Genomic DNA, 12,520 nt, shown 5'->3' with positions numbered 1-12,520 from the left:
CATACATTCCATAAAATGCACTGAGGCAGAGAGCAAGAAAGAATTCTTGTGCAGGAAGGGAAGGTATTTGAATTGTCTAAGAAGGGAGTCAAGGGTTATAAATTTTAAGAATAGAAATGAAATGTTTGCGAAGAGTATTGATTTATTTATTGGAGAAGACCTTGCAAAATATCTAAGAGGAAGCAGGATTGGAGGATGCAGTTTCATGAGGATAGTAGACCACTCATCTTAGAAGAGGTGAAGAAGATGCTGAGAGCCAATGTTGGAAGCAAATCTGATCAGTCATTGTAATCAAAGTCTGAAAAGCTGTCCATTAGCAATAACTCTAAACTTATGCCAGAAAAAGAAGTCATAGTACTGGGGGAAGTCTCTGCAGGGAAGGGCAAGACCCACAGGAGGAAAATCAGATGGCACATTCAACCTCCTAACTATATGCTTCTGGGGGAGGGGCGAGTAACAATAGCCGAGTGAGGTGTCCAGTAACCTGCTCCGAAATGAATTCCAGAACGGGGGGCTGAGGGGGAGGCTGTGCTGGGGCAGTTAGTGAGCAGCCATGCCTGGAGGCCATGGTACCATCTGTGTAACAGAGAAACAGTTTTCCCTGATGAAAAATCAATCTCCAGAGGCAACAGTTACAGCCCCTGAAAGAACAAGAGGTCCCAGACCAGACTTCCATGAGATGCCACAGAAGCTAATGAGCCAGTGTGGGTCATACGAGGTACGCGTGGCTGAGAGAGCAATGCCTGGGCCTCTAGAGGGGTAGGGCCCAAGCATTTTATGAATGCCTTGAAATACAGCCAGGTAAACACCTGGAGGATATTTTCATTTTGCTAAATGTTAATCTATAGAGAGAACAGGAGAAAAAGGAAAACAAGTTAATGGCCTGACATAAACAACTACTTACCATGGAACTCTCACAAAGAAGCCTCAGACACAGCCTTGTGGGGGAGGGTACCATTTGAATAAGTGTTGATCCAAAGAGAATGCTTGGCCTTTATGGATACAAACACTGATTATATGCTCAAAGCCATTGACGTAGTATGTTTTCTTCTCTTCCCCGCCCCCCCGCCCCATGAAGTACTTGAAGCTGGCTTTTTAAGCACAAAGATGTAACGTAGGGATGGTGATTGTCAGATTATGACCGGGAATACAAGAGTCACAGAATATTTTTGGTGAACAATCTGTTTCCCCAAACCCAGCATCATCCCTTTAACCCATATTATCAGAAAGATGCATTTTAGGATACTGCATCCCACAAGGTTCTGACATTAGCCAGCAGTCTACCACAAAGAACAAGTATATTTAGCAAGAGAGGTTCTACTTTTTACTGTTAGCAAGATGTGTTAAATGGAAGCTTTTTCTTCCTCCTCCTTTTTTTAGTCTAGCTTTTAGATTGCCTGAAAAGAAGAAAGAGGCTAAGCAAAATGGAAATACTTTACCCCCGACCAAATGGGAATAGATTATCTGAAGAGAAAATTGGAATCTAATGTTCAAACACCCCCTCTTCTGGAGCCAGTAGAGACTCTGGCATGTTTCAGTCAAGTTGTAGTATTTAAGCAAACGAGTATACATAGAATACTAAACTAGTTTAGCCTGAGCTCAGCCATGTAGTAACTTTTTAAGTACTGTCTGCAAATTGTTCTCCTGTAGGCTGGCTGTATACACCTGTCACTGCTCTGATGTGTGTGCTTCTAATGTAAAAGACTGATTTTAAGGATTTACACTGTATTTGTGTCCCACTTCTGGCTTTAAGAGCTTTATTTTAACTTACTGTGTTAAAGTATAAAGTATTATTTTTCAACAATTCATACAAGCAAATTAGGTGAGGTACTGTTTACTTTTTTTTTTATTTTTTAAGATGAAATCTTGGTCTGTCACTTAGGCTGGAGTGCAGTGGCATGATCTGGGCTCACTGCAACCTCTGCCTCCTGGGTTAAAGCAGTTCTCTTGTCTCAGTTTCCCAAGTAGCTGGGATTATAGGCTTGTACCACCAGGCCTGGCTAATTTTTGTATTTTTGGTAGAGAAGGGGTTTTGCTATGTTGGCCAGGCTGGTCTTGAACTCCTGACCTCAGGTAATCTGCCGACATCAGCCTTCCAAAGAGCCGGGATTACAGGTATGAGCCACCATACCTGACCTTTTTTCGTTTGTTTTTTAAAGAGACAGTATATTATTTTTGTGGCTCATGCTGGAGTGCAGCAGCACAATCATAGCTGATTGGTACCTTGAGTTCCTGGCCTGAAATGATCCTTCTACCTCAGTCTCCCGAGTAGCTAGGAAAACAAGCATTTATCACCATGCCCGGCTGATTTTTAATTTTTTTGTAGAGATGAGGGGTTCCACCATCTTGCGTAGGCTGGTCTCAAACTCCTGGGCTCAAGTGATACCCCTGGCTTGGCATCACAAAGTGCCAGGATTACAGCTGTGAGCCATTGCATCTGGCCTTCTATTTTATGTATGAGTCAAGCTACAGACAAGGTTAACAAGACTACTACTTCAGTGCCCTCCACTAATAAACAGAACCACCGCTAGAACGGTGGTTCTTCTGACTCATTTCACCATGGCTTACCACATGATGCTGCCATTTTAATCAGTCAGCTGACATATGCATTCTATTCCTTAATCCCTGGCTTTTTGACTCAATTTTACTAGACTTGTACTTCTGTTTTAGGGTGGAAAGCCTATGTTTGAATATATTTGTCTTTATAGTGTACCTAATCATTTGGCCTGGTAATTTGGGAAGGTTTAAGCCATTTTGCTAAGGTAGGCAGCAAACTTAGACCATTTACTAAACTCATGCTCAGGGAAAATGGGCCCTTTGCTCACAAAGAGGAAAATGTTTGGTTTACTTAGCATGGTCCTCTTTAGGGCTGAGGCTGATACTTTGAAGGAGTATTCTGGTGAGATGGTGAAAATATATTCCATGTGACAGCTCTTGTTTCTGCGCATCGAAGATTTTAAACCTTGAAGAGAAAGCTTGGAGTCCAAAGAAAGAATTGTGCAATTGCAATAAACACATAGCCTTGCAGACTCAGAGATAGTGGCTGTCAGGACAGAGTACAGAAAATGCAGTGATTTATATCAGCCAGAGGGAAACATGGCCTCAGGCACTGTAAGTGAAGAGTAGTGCTTTCACTTAAGGAAACTTAACTCTTTAAGGACTCCCCCAAATTCACTTTGTTGAGTATCTAAAATCCCGGAAATGTGCAGGTTTTCGTCTTCTAACAGTGCAGCTGAATGAGGGAATAGAGCCTTTGCATTTAAATTGCTCGAGTTTATCTGATTAGGATAGGTTTCAACCTTCACATGCTTACGCTTGGCACAGAGTAGATGCTCAAAAGCTCTTGAATTGGTCATAGTTCTTTTTCTTGGATTCTTTTTATTTCAAAGTGTATCAAAAGCACTCATCTTTGAAATCAGAGGCTTGTTCTCAAAATGCAAGAGGAAGAGAGAAATCTAGTAAAGTTCTCGAGTTGGTGCTGTTGATTACCTTGTGAATGGAGATCACAGTATGTGAAGAGTTGAAGTCTAGTTTGTCTTACCAAGTCACTGAACAGCCCCATGATCTCTGAGGTACCAGCAGCAATTTTACTGCATTCTTGTACCTGAAAGAACATGAAATACACTTTGCCATTTAATACAGCCTGTAGGAACCGAGTGAACCTCATTCAAAACTCTGCCTGGATAGGACAGCTCTGTGTGCACTGTTTCCAGCAGAGTAAGCAGTGCCTTCATGATTCAGGGACATTTTGTACTTCCTGAAGAGTAAGGTACAAGTCTGCCAGATTCTGGAAAAGTGTAATTAGGGTATGTGAAGCATTTTATGTGGTGGAGGTTCTTGATGTTATAGCTGTTCCTGCATTGCATACCCTCAGTGCTCCTGTCTTTAACTCTTCTTGGCCACTCTTACAAGTCATCACCCTTTGATGTACTTTAAGAACGCAGGCACACCTTGTTGAATTGTGCTTCACTTTAGTGTGCTTTTCAGATACTGCCCTTTTTTGTCTTTTTAACAAATTGAAGGTTTGTGGCAACCCTGCGTCACAAGACTGTCGGTGCCATTTCTCAATAGCATGTAGTCAATTTACGTCTCTGTTTCACATTTTGGTAATTTTCACAATATTTCAAACTTTATTGTAACTTTTACAGTGATCTGTTATTCATGATCTTTGATATTACTATTGCAATTGTTTCAGGGTGCCAGGAACAGTATCCACAGAAGATAGTTTAGTGAAAGTTGTGTGTGAAGTTCTGCCATTCCCCCGTCTCTCTCCCTCCACTTGGGCTTTTCTATACTCCAGATTTCAATTTTTTAATTGAAATCGGGTCAGTCAATAACCCTACAATGACCTTTAAGTGTCTAATTGAAAGAAAGAGTCAAAAATCAAAAGCTTGAAATGATTAATTAAAGCTCAGTGAGGAAGGCATGTCAAAAACTGAGATAGGCTGAAAGCTGGGTGTCTTGCACCAAGCATCTATCCAAGTTGTAAATGCAAAGGAAAGTTCTTGAAGGAGATTAAAAGTGCAGTTCCAATGAACAGACAAATGATAAAGTGAAATAGCCTAATTGCTGATACGGAGAAAACTGAAGTGGTCTGGATAGAAAATCAAACCAGCCACAACAATCCTTTAAGCCAAAGCCTAATCCAGAGCAAGCCCTAACTCTCTTCAGTTTCTCTGAAGGATGAGAGAGGTGAGGAAGCTGCAGAAGAGAGAAGTTTGAAGCTAGCAAAGATTGGTTCGTGAGGTTGGAGGAAAGAAGCCGTCTCCTTAACATGAAAGTACAAGGTGAATCAGCAAGTGCTAATGGAGAAGCTGCAGTAAGTTATCCAGAAGACCTAGCAAGATCATTGATGAAAGTGGCAACACTAAACAACAGATGGTTCAAGGTAAATGAAACAGGCTTCTATTGGAAGATGCCGTCTAGATGTTTCATAGCTAAAGACAAGAAGTCAGTACCTGGCTTTAAATGACAGATTGATTATCTTATTAGGGACTAATACAACTGGTGACTTTCCCTTTAAGATATTACCCATTTACTATTCCAAAAATCATTTATTAATGAAATTTATGGAATATTATGAATCTTTTTTCATGCTTTGTACAAAGCATCTTCACCAAGTGTCCTCAATAATTATACTAAATCTACTCTTCCAGTGCTCTGTAAAGGGAACAACAAATCCTGGTTGATGCACATCTGTTTACAGCATATCTTACTGAATTATAATTTTTTTTTATTGAAACAAAGTCTTGCTTTGTCACGCAGGCTGGAGTGCAGTGGCGCAGTCTCAGCTCACTGCAACCTCCACCGTCTGGGCTCAAGTGATTCTCCTGCCTCAGCCTCCTGAGTAGCTGGGATTACAGGCACCCACCACCACACCCAGCTAATTTTTGTATTTTTAGTAGAGATGGGGTTTCACCATCTTGGCTAGGCTGGTCTTGAACTCCTTACCTCAGGCGATCCACCCTTCTTGGCCTCGCAAGGTGCTGGGATTACAGTTGTGAGCCGCCAGCCTGGCCAATTACTGAATTTATGCCCACTGTTGAGACCTACTGCACAGACAGGAAAAAAAGATTCCTTTCAAAATATTAGTGCCCGTTGACAATGTAACTTGTCATCCAGGAGCTATGATGGAGATGTACAAATAGGTTAATGTTGTTTCCATGCCTGCTAATGCAACATCCATTCTGCAGCCCATGAATAAGAAGTAATTTCCACATTGAAGTCTTATTTAAGAAATATATTTTGTAAGGCTATGGCTGCTATAGTTTGTGATTCCTCTGATCGATCTGTGCGAAATAAATTGAAAACCTTTTGGGAAGGATTTACCATATTAGAGATCATTAAGAACATTCATGATTCATGGGAGAAGGTCACAATATCAATATCAACAGGAATTTGGGAGAAGTGGATTCCAGTCCTCATGGATGACTTTGAGGGGCTCAAGACTTCATTGGAGGAAGTCACTGCAGGTATGGTGGAGATAGCAAAAGAATTAGAAGTGGAGCCTGGAGACTCCTGGACTGAACTGCTGTAATATCATGATCAAACTTGTACGGTTGAGGAGTTGCTTCTTATAGATGAGCAAAGAAATCAGTTTCTGGAGATGGACCCCTGCTGAAAATGCTTTGTACATTGTTGAAATGACAAAAGATTCATAATGTTTCATAAATTTTGTTAATAAAGCAGTGGCAGGGTTTGTGAGGATTGACTCCAATTTTGAAAGAACTTCTGACATGAGTAACATGCTATCAAACAGCAAGGCATGCTGCAGAAACATTTTCCCAGAGTAAGTCAAAGCAGCAAACTTCATGGTTGTCCTATTTTAGGAAATTGCCACATCCTTCAGCAGCCCTCTCCCTGATCAGTCAGTAGCCATCAGCATGGAGGCAGGAACCTCCACCAGCAAAACGATTGCAACCAGCTGAAAACTCAAATGATTGTTAGCAATTTTTAGCAATGAAGTATTTTAACATTAAGATACATACTTTTTTAAAGATATAATTCTTTGGCACACTTAATAGTTACGTTTACTACAGTGTAGTGTAAACATGATTTCTATATGCACTGGGAAACCGAAAAATTCTTGTGACATGCTTCATTGAATTACTAGCTTTATTTTGATGATCTGGAACCAAACCTGCACTATCTCTATCTCCAAGGCGTTCCTGTATTTAGGAACATGGCACATACAGAGGGGGCTGTCTATTAAATATTTATTCTCCATTTGATATCTGAAATGATTTGAAATCATTGAAAGATGCTGACTTAAGATGGTCACCCGACTACTACCAAGCATTCATGATTTACCTATAAAATCTCCACATGGAACCATGTATGTGTGAATATTGAAATTATGGAATTTTAGTTAGCAATTTTTATTAGAAAGCATTGCTGTGTGCTAGCATTGCTAGGCACTGTGCATAGCATTTTTTTTTATTCCAAAGTAATTTGGGGTCACATTTTAAGGTACGGCATCATAAATAAAAAGGTTTATTTCTTCACTTGATGTTCAATAAAATGTCTTAGATTGTAGTTACGGATTTTAAATGTGAAATTTAAATAGCAGATCCTTTTGAAGTGTTACACAAGTGTGGCAGGTATCTTTAAACCCTTTTTTTTTTTGGCTTGTATTAGTAATGTAGATAAGACATTGTATAAAAATGCTTAGATTTACGAACTCAGTATAGTATTGATAGGTCAGTGGTTGTCATTTTGGTCCACATGTTAAAATCACCTGAGTAAGTCTTTAGTGACACTGGTGCCTTGGGTCCCTTTCTGACCCATTAAGTCAGACTCTCTGAGGGGTAACCCTGAGCATCTTTGGGTATTGCTTCCAGAAGGGAGTGGATTAGTGCCTTTTGCATTCTCCTTGGATAATCTCACGTTTTATAGCTCCTGGACTGCAGTGTATATCGGCGGAGTTGCATTCACTCAGTTGAACTACAGGAAACTCTACATTCCTTAGTGCCTTTGGCAGATACTTTAGGGACTGCTGTTTATCAGGTGTGATGGCCAGCATCTGCTGGGGAGAGACTTGATCCCCTCCTTATGGAGTTTATACTTTTGTTTTGGGCAAAAGGAGGAGTTTTCTCCAAGTCAAAATGCACCGTTAACAGGATCATCTCATTTTGTTGACAGATTAAACCCGATTCTTAGATCTGGACTAGGTTTTCCAGATCATTTTCTAGTACTTGATGCTTTTTCTGATGTGTGGATTTGGTTTCTCTTTAACTGCATTCCACATTTGGATTCGTTTATCATTGTCGGCAGGTCAGTTCCACTAGCACTCCCCTCATAGTGGTCTATGGTTATTTAACCAAGGAATTATTTTTGCTTGTTTGCCTATTATGATGAAACAGTAAATTGCTTTTCTTTTTCTGGAACTGTAAGCTTCAAAGTTAAAATCAAACAGTATTTCTTGTTTAGGGAAAAAGTGTGTTAACACTGTGGAAGAAGTAATAGCTAAGCAAATAGTATCAACTAAACCATACTGAACCCATCATTTAAGAATGAAAGATTTAAAATTATTCAGGTATTTTGACTTGTTTTGCTTCAAATAGAGCATAAATGTCACAATCCCCTTTTGCTTCTTCATACCAATCTCTTCCCTACCCCGTAAATATGATTTAAAATCTTGGTAGAGCACAAGCGCCAGGAATACAACGCACATTCAATTAGGCCGAGATTTTTCACTGACCTAAATAACAGCTCATTCATGAGATAATGTGACCTGCAGTCAGATAGAAAAATCTGTTGCTTGAGCTGGGATCAACCTGGCATAGTACAAACCCTCTGGTGGTCAGGGAATCATCTAAAATTAGACCAGGTAGAAAAATACTGCGAAAGCTTTGCAGGCCCAGTCTCCATTTCAGGAATACTTCTTTCTCAAGATGTGTGTGTCATTTGTCACCTAGACTATCCCTGGTAATCTTGTAATGCACATCTCGATTAGCATGAAGTGTCTGCTATCCAAGTGAAGTTCATTGCTATCCAAGGCATCAAGCAGTTTGAGCAGTTAAGCAATCTATATTTCTTAAGAGTGCGTTTCCTTTCATGATTTAATGGAGCTCACCTTCTGTTAAACAAGGTCTCCTCTTTGGAGAGGTGGTCAGTGTATCTTGGAATTTTCAGGTAGCCACAAGCTTGGCAAACATTGCCATTATCAAAACAATACCTGTCCTAGAAATGAATGTATGGTATTGTGTATGCAAGTGTTTGTCTTACAGTGATGCATTTTCAAAAATGTGAGATGGTCTTCGTGTTTCCTCAGGTTTCTTTCAGTAGATCTGGTGGTAAATTCTTGAACTGCTAAAGGGAAATCCCTTACTACCGAAATGACCTCAGATTCTTTTTGGAAAGAGAAGGGTAGAAATAAATGCAATACACATATTAGTTTGCTATCCAGTGAACCATTGGGTGTGATGGTTAGAGGTTTCTTGGATCATTGGAATCATAAGGAGCTCCAGTCACTGTTTTTGATTTATCCATGTCAAAATGAGGGAGGAAAACACAAGGACGTGGTTTTTCTCTTTGAACCAATAGGGAAAAACTTAAATCTAAAATATGAAGTATAGGCTTTATTCATTCAACACATGTTTATGGAGCATCAGTGAACAAGGCAGACAAACCCTGTCCCCCACCCTTGCTGAGTGTGCACTCTAGTGAGGACTACAGATGCTATAAACAAAACAACTTACTTAGAAGATACCATGGTCGGGCGGGGGGCAGGGGTGTGGTGTGGTAGGAATAGAGCAGGGCAGAGGGAACTAGGAGCTCCAGATTTGGAGGGCAGAGGGAAGATTGCTGTTTTAAATAGGATATCAGGGTGGGCTTTATCTAGAAGGAACAATTGAAACCAGGAAGCTGCTGAGGGATTTGGCCATGCGCTTATGTGGGATAGAGCAGTCCAGGCAGAAGGCAGGTGCACTGGAAGTGCCTGGTAAAGCAGGAGTGTACCTGGCATGTTGGAGAAAACTGAAGGCCAGTGTGCTGCTGCAGAGGGAGTGGGGAGGAGGGGGAAAAGAGATAAGGCCACAGGAAGTGGGGTCCCGGCCACACAGGGCCTTGTAAGGAGTTGGCTTTCCATGACACTGTGAGTAAAGCTCTGGAGGGATTTGAGGAATGAGCTGGCTTCATTGTATGCCCTGGCATTCATCAGGTGTTTGGTAACTATTTTTTTTCTTAAATTTCATATTTTTTCTGAAACCATACATTCCTTCCTTTTTTCCCCCCTCTATGAAAATTATAGCAACAATAGCTCATACTTGCTATGGTGGGTATGCCGTCAATCACTGTACATTGATTAACCGTGTGACCCTTCACAACAGCTGTAAACAGTACACAACAGCTTTAAACCATCATTTTATAGGTGAGGAGACTGAGACCCTGAGAGCATCAGTGACTCACCCAAGGAGCTTGAGTCACTCAAGGGCAGAGTCAGTATTCGAGCCCAGGCAGTGTATCTCCCAATTACAGCAGGGTTTGCTATTCGTCAGGATGTGGGAGGAGCTAGGAGACTTGCACGTATATGTTGAAGCAAGAATGCTAGCTCCTGCTGCATCTCCTCCCTACCCACAGAGACCACTGGTGTAGGTGCTCTGGGTTGGAAACAGCACAGTCAGGGTGACACTGTGCTTGGGTCTGTAGTTACTGTCATGTGGCATGATAGAACTCTTGCCTACAGGTAGAAATTATGATGAGGGACCTGAATTGGCAACTTTCACTTCACTCTCATTTCCCTCCAACATCCAGTTATTAGTCATTTAATGTCACTCTAGTTTTTTTTATGGCTTTTAATGATGTCATCTCATGAATTTGCTGTTGGATTTTGAAAGGAGGAACCTCAGCTTCTAATAGAAAGGTATGAAGTGAAATAAGCTCTAAGGAGGAAGTCATTATAACCTCTTATGAGAGTATATAAATATGCACCTATTTGACAGATGAAAAACACTGGGCTTACTTTAAGTCATGGTATTTTATGGCAACAGACATTCCGATAGCCAGTGGAAGTACATTTTTGAAGTGCTAGTAGAAGGCAAGTCCTCCACTGGGGAATTTTCTTTGTGATTTTGCTAAGTAAAACTTTCTTTCAAATATGTAATATTGATAGCACACTGCTCTTACTAATATATTGGAGCTGACTTCCTGTTTTCCAAGGAAAATGAGAATGCCTCTAAGTGCCTGTGTGGCATAAATTCTACTTTTAAATAAGACTCCACACACAAGGCAAGGACAGTACAAGCTTTTTAGGAAAAAAAACAACTGACACAAGAAAAACCAAATCTAAATATTGATTTACATTGGATCATAGCTCTTTAGACAACACCTCTTAGGGCCCACTGTTTCCCAAGCAAGAAACTCTGTGTTCTGGGTAGTTGTAAAAGAAATAGAACATGCTTCCCTTGTGTGTTTCAGTGGATAGCGTACAAAAAACACAGGTTAGAGTCAGATCAGGCATGAATTTAAATCTCTTTTCCTATTTATTGGTTCTGAGACCTTGGGCAAGTTATTTAACCTTCTAAATCCCACTTTCCCGTCTGTAAAGTGAAAATGGGAATATTCAGTTTGCAGGATTCTGAGAAGTAAAACCTAACATTAAACATAGACCCCCCTGACCCCAGTGGGTACTTAGTAAATATTTTCTTCACTGTTGTCTGGGGTCACACAGCAGGGAATGGAGGAAGGATGAAAATATGTAACAGTCTCTTAGGAAAAAATTGTAAAGTCATAGCGGGCAATTCTTACCCATTATGACAGTTATTTCATGTAGTGTGGAGATAGAACTGAATTTAGACTCATTTCCCCAAGGTCCCTATTGAGAACCTACTGTGTGCCATGCCTGATTCCAGATGCTGGGGAAACAGTGTCTACGCTCATGATCTTTAAAGGTTAGTGAGAGCGGACATTGACCAAATACTCACACTAATCAGACCAATAAATGTCAAATTGCAACTGTGTTAGTGCTGTGAGACAGAAGAAAATGATGTTACGAAATGGTGTAATAGACAAGTTTGACCTAATCAGGGGGATCCAGAAAACCTTCCTTGAAAAAGATGGCAGTAACATCAGTATCTTAAAGTCAAGGAGGTGCATGCAATCCTCAGTATAACATCAGGGTCCCTTGGACCCCATTTTAATTTTGGAGTTTCTTTTTTGAGATGCCTTAAGTGCTTTTAAGGATGGCTGTTGGATAAATTTAATCTTTCCTAGAGGTCTTATAAGGAAAAAACAGAACATTATTTATTTTACGGCAAAGAACAACTCATACTATCTTAGCATTACCACATAGTTCTTTTGGACCTTTCGTACATCTAAGACACATTTTGACATCTTAGTTATCTTATTTTTTCTGTATCTAGAAACATTTTCCTGTTTCATCATCTGAGAAATTTGTTCATTCATGCTTATCAATTCCCAACCATACTAAAATAAAAGTTAGAAAAGCAAAGAGTGATGGAATCAACTCTAAGGCTGATGCAATACTGAAATGTTATTTTATCTTTGAGTTTTCTTGTGGCATGACCCACAGTTTTTTTGTATCTTTCAAGGAGGTATAAAGGAAGGCACAAGATGCTTTTATCTAAATTTTTAGAAAATCTCTAGTTGAACACAGTTGAGAATTGATAATTTTCTCCCATGATAGCAAAGAAAAGGAAACTGATCAGGACCTCTGATGATTACCACATGATTCAGAAGATAAATGCCAAAAGACAGAAGCTCGCTAGACTCTAGACGATGGTGAAATTGATTGTATAAGTGAAATCTTAGATTCTTCAGATGAAGGTATCCCAGATGAATTTTCCTCAACTCAGGAATCAGTGAGTCAGTAACACATTTCAAAGGATGAAAAGGAAATACGGTATTTGTATCCAGTTAGTCATTCAGTAGGAAATACTTCATTGTACAACATTTTGCAGCAAAAACCTCTGAGAGCAAGGGAATTAAGCAGAGGACGGGCATTGTCACCCTTGGATTTTAAAAGTGATGATGGTGTTTCAGGTGATTTTGAGCAGGCACT

The 12,520-nt window shown here is 40.2% G+C and overlaps 1 protein-coding gene across 21 annotated transcripts in view; it reads left to right on the top strand.

Moving 5' to 3' along the window:
* The window catches only part of CELF2 (CUGBP Elav-like family member 2), a 325,875-nt gene that overhangs the window by 51,039 nt on the left and 262,316 nt on the right, over window positions 1-12,520 (top strand). Inside the window, exon 1 of one of the 21 annotated variants that reach the window (XM_017507105.2) lies at window positions 4,703-4,888. The exons of the other annotated variants lie outside the window; for them this stretch is intronic. The gene's annotated coding sequence lies outside the window, so the exon portion shown is untranslated. Of the gene's footprint in view, window positions 1-4,702; window positions 4,889-12,520 lie in introns of those variants that run through there. 21 annotated transcript variants of the gene reach the window in all.

Source organism: Cebus imitator, unplaced genomic scaffold (assembly GCF_001604975.1).
Source record: "Cebus imitator isolate Cc_AM_T3 unplaced genomic scaffold, Cebus_imitator-1.0 Scaffold368, whole genome shotgun sequence".
NCBI lineage: Eukaryota > Metazoa > Chordata > Mammalia > Primates > Cebidae > Cebus > Cebus imitator.
Note: the sequence above shows the minus strand (reverse complement) of the source record. Positions and strands in the feature narration are given on the sequence as shown.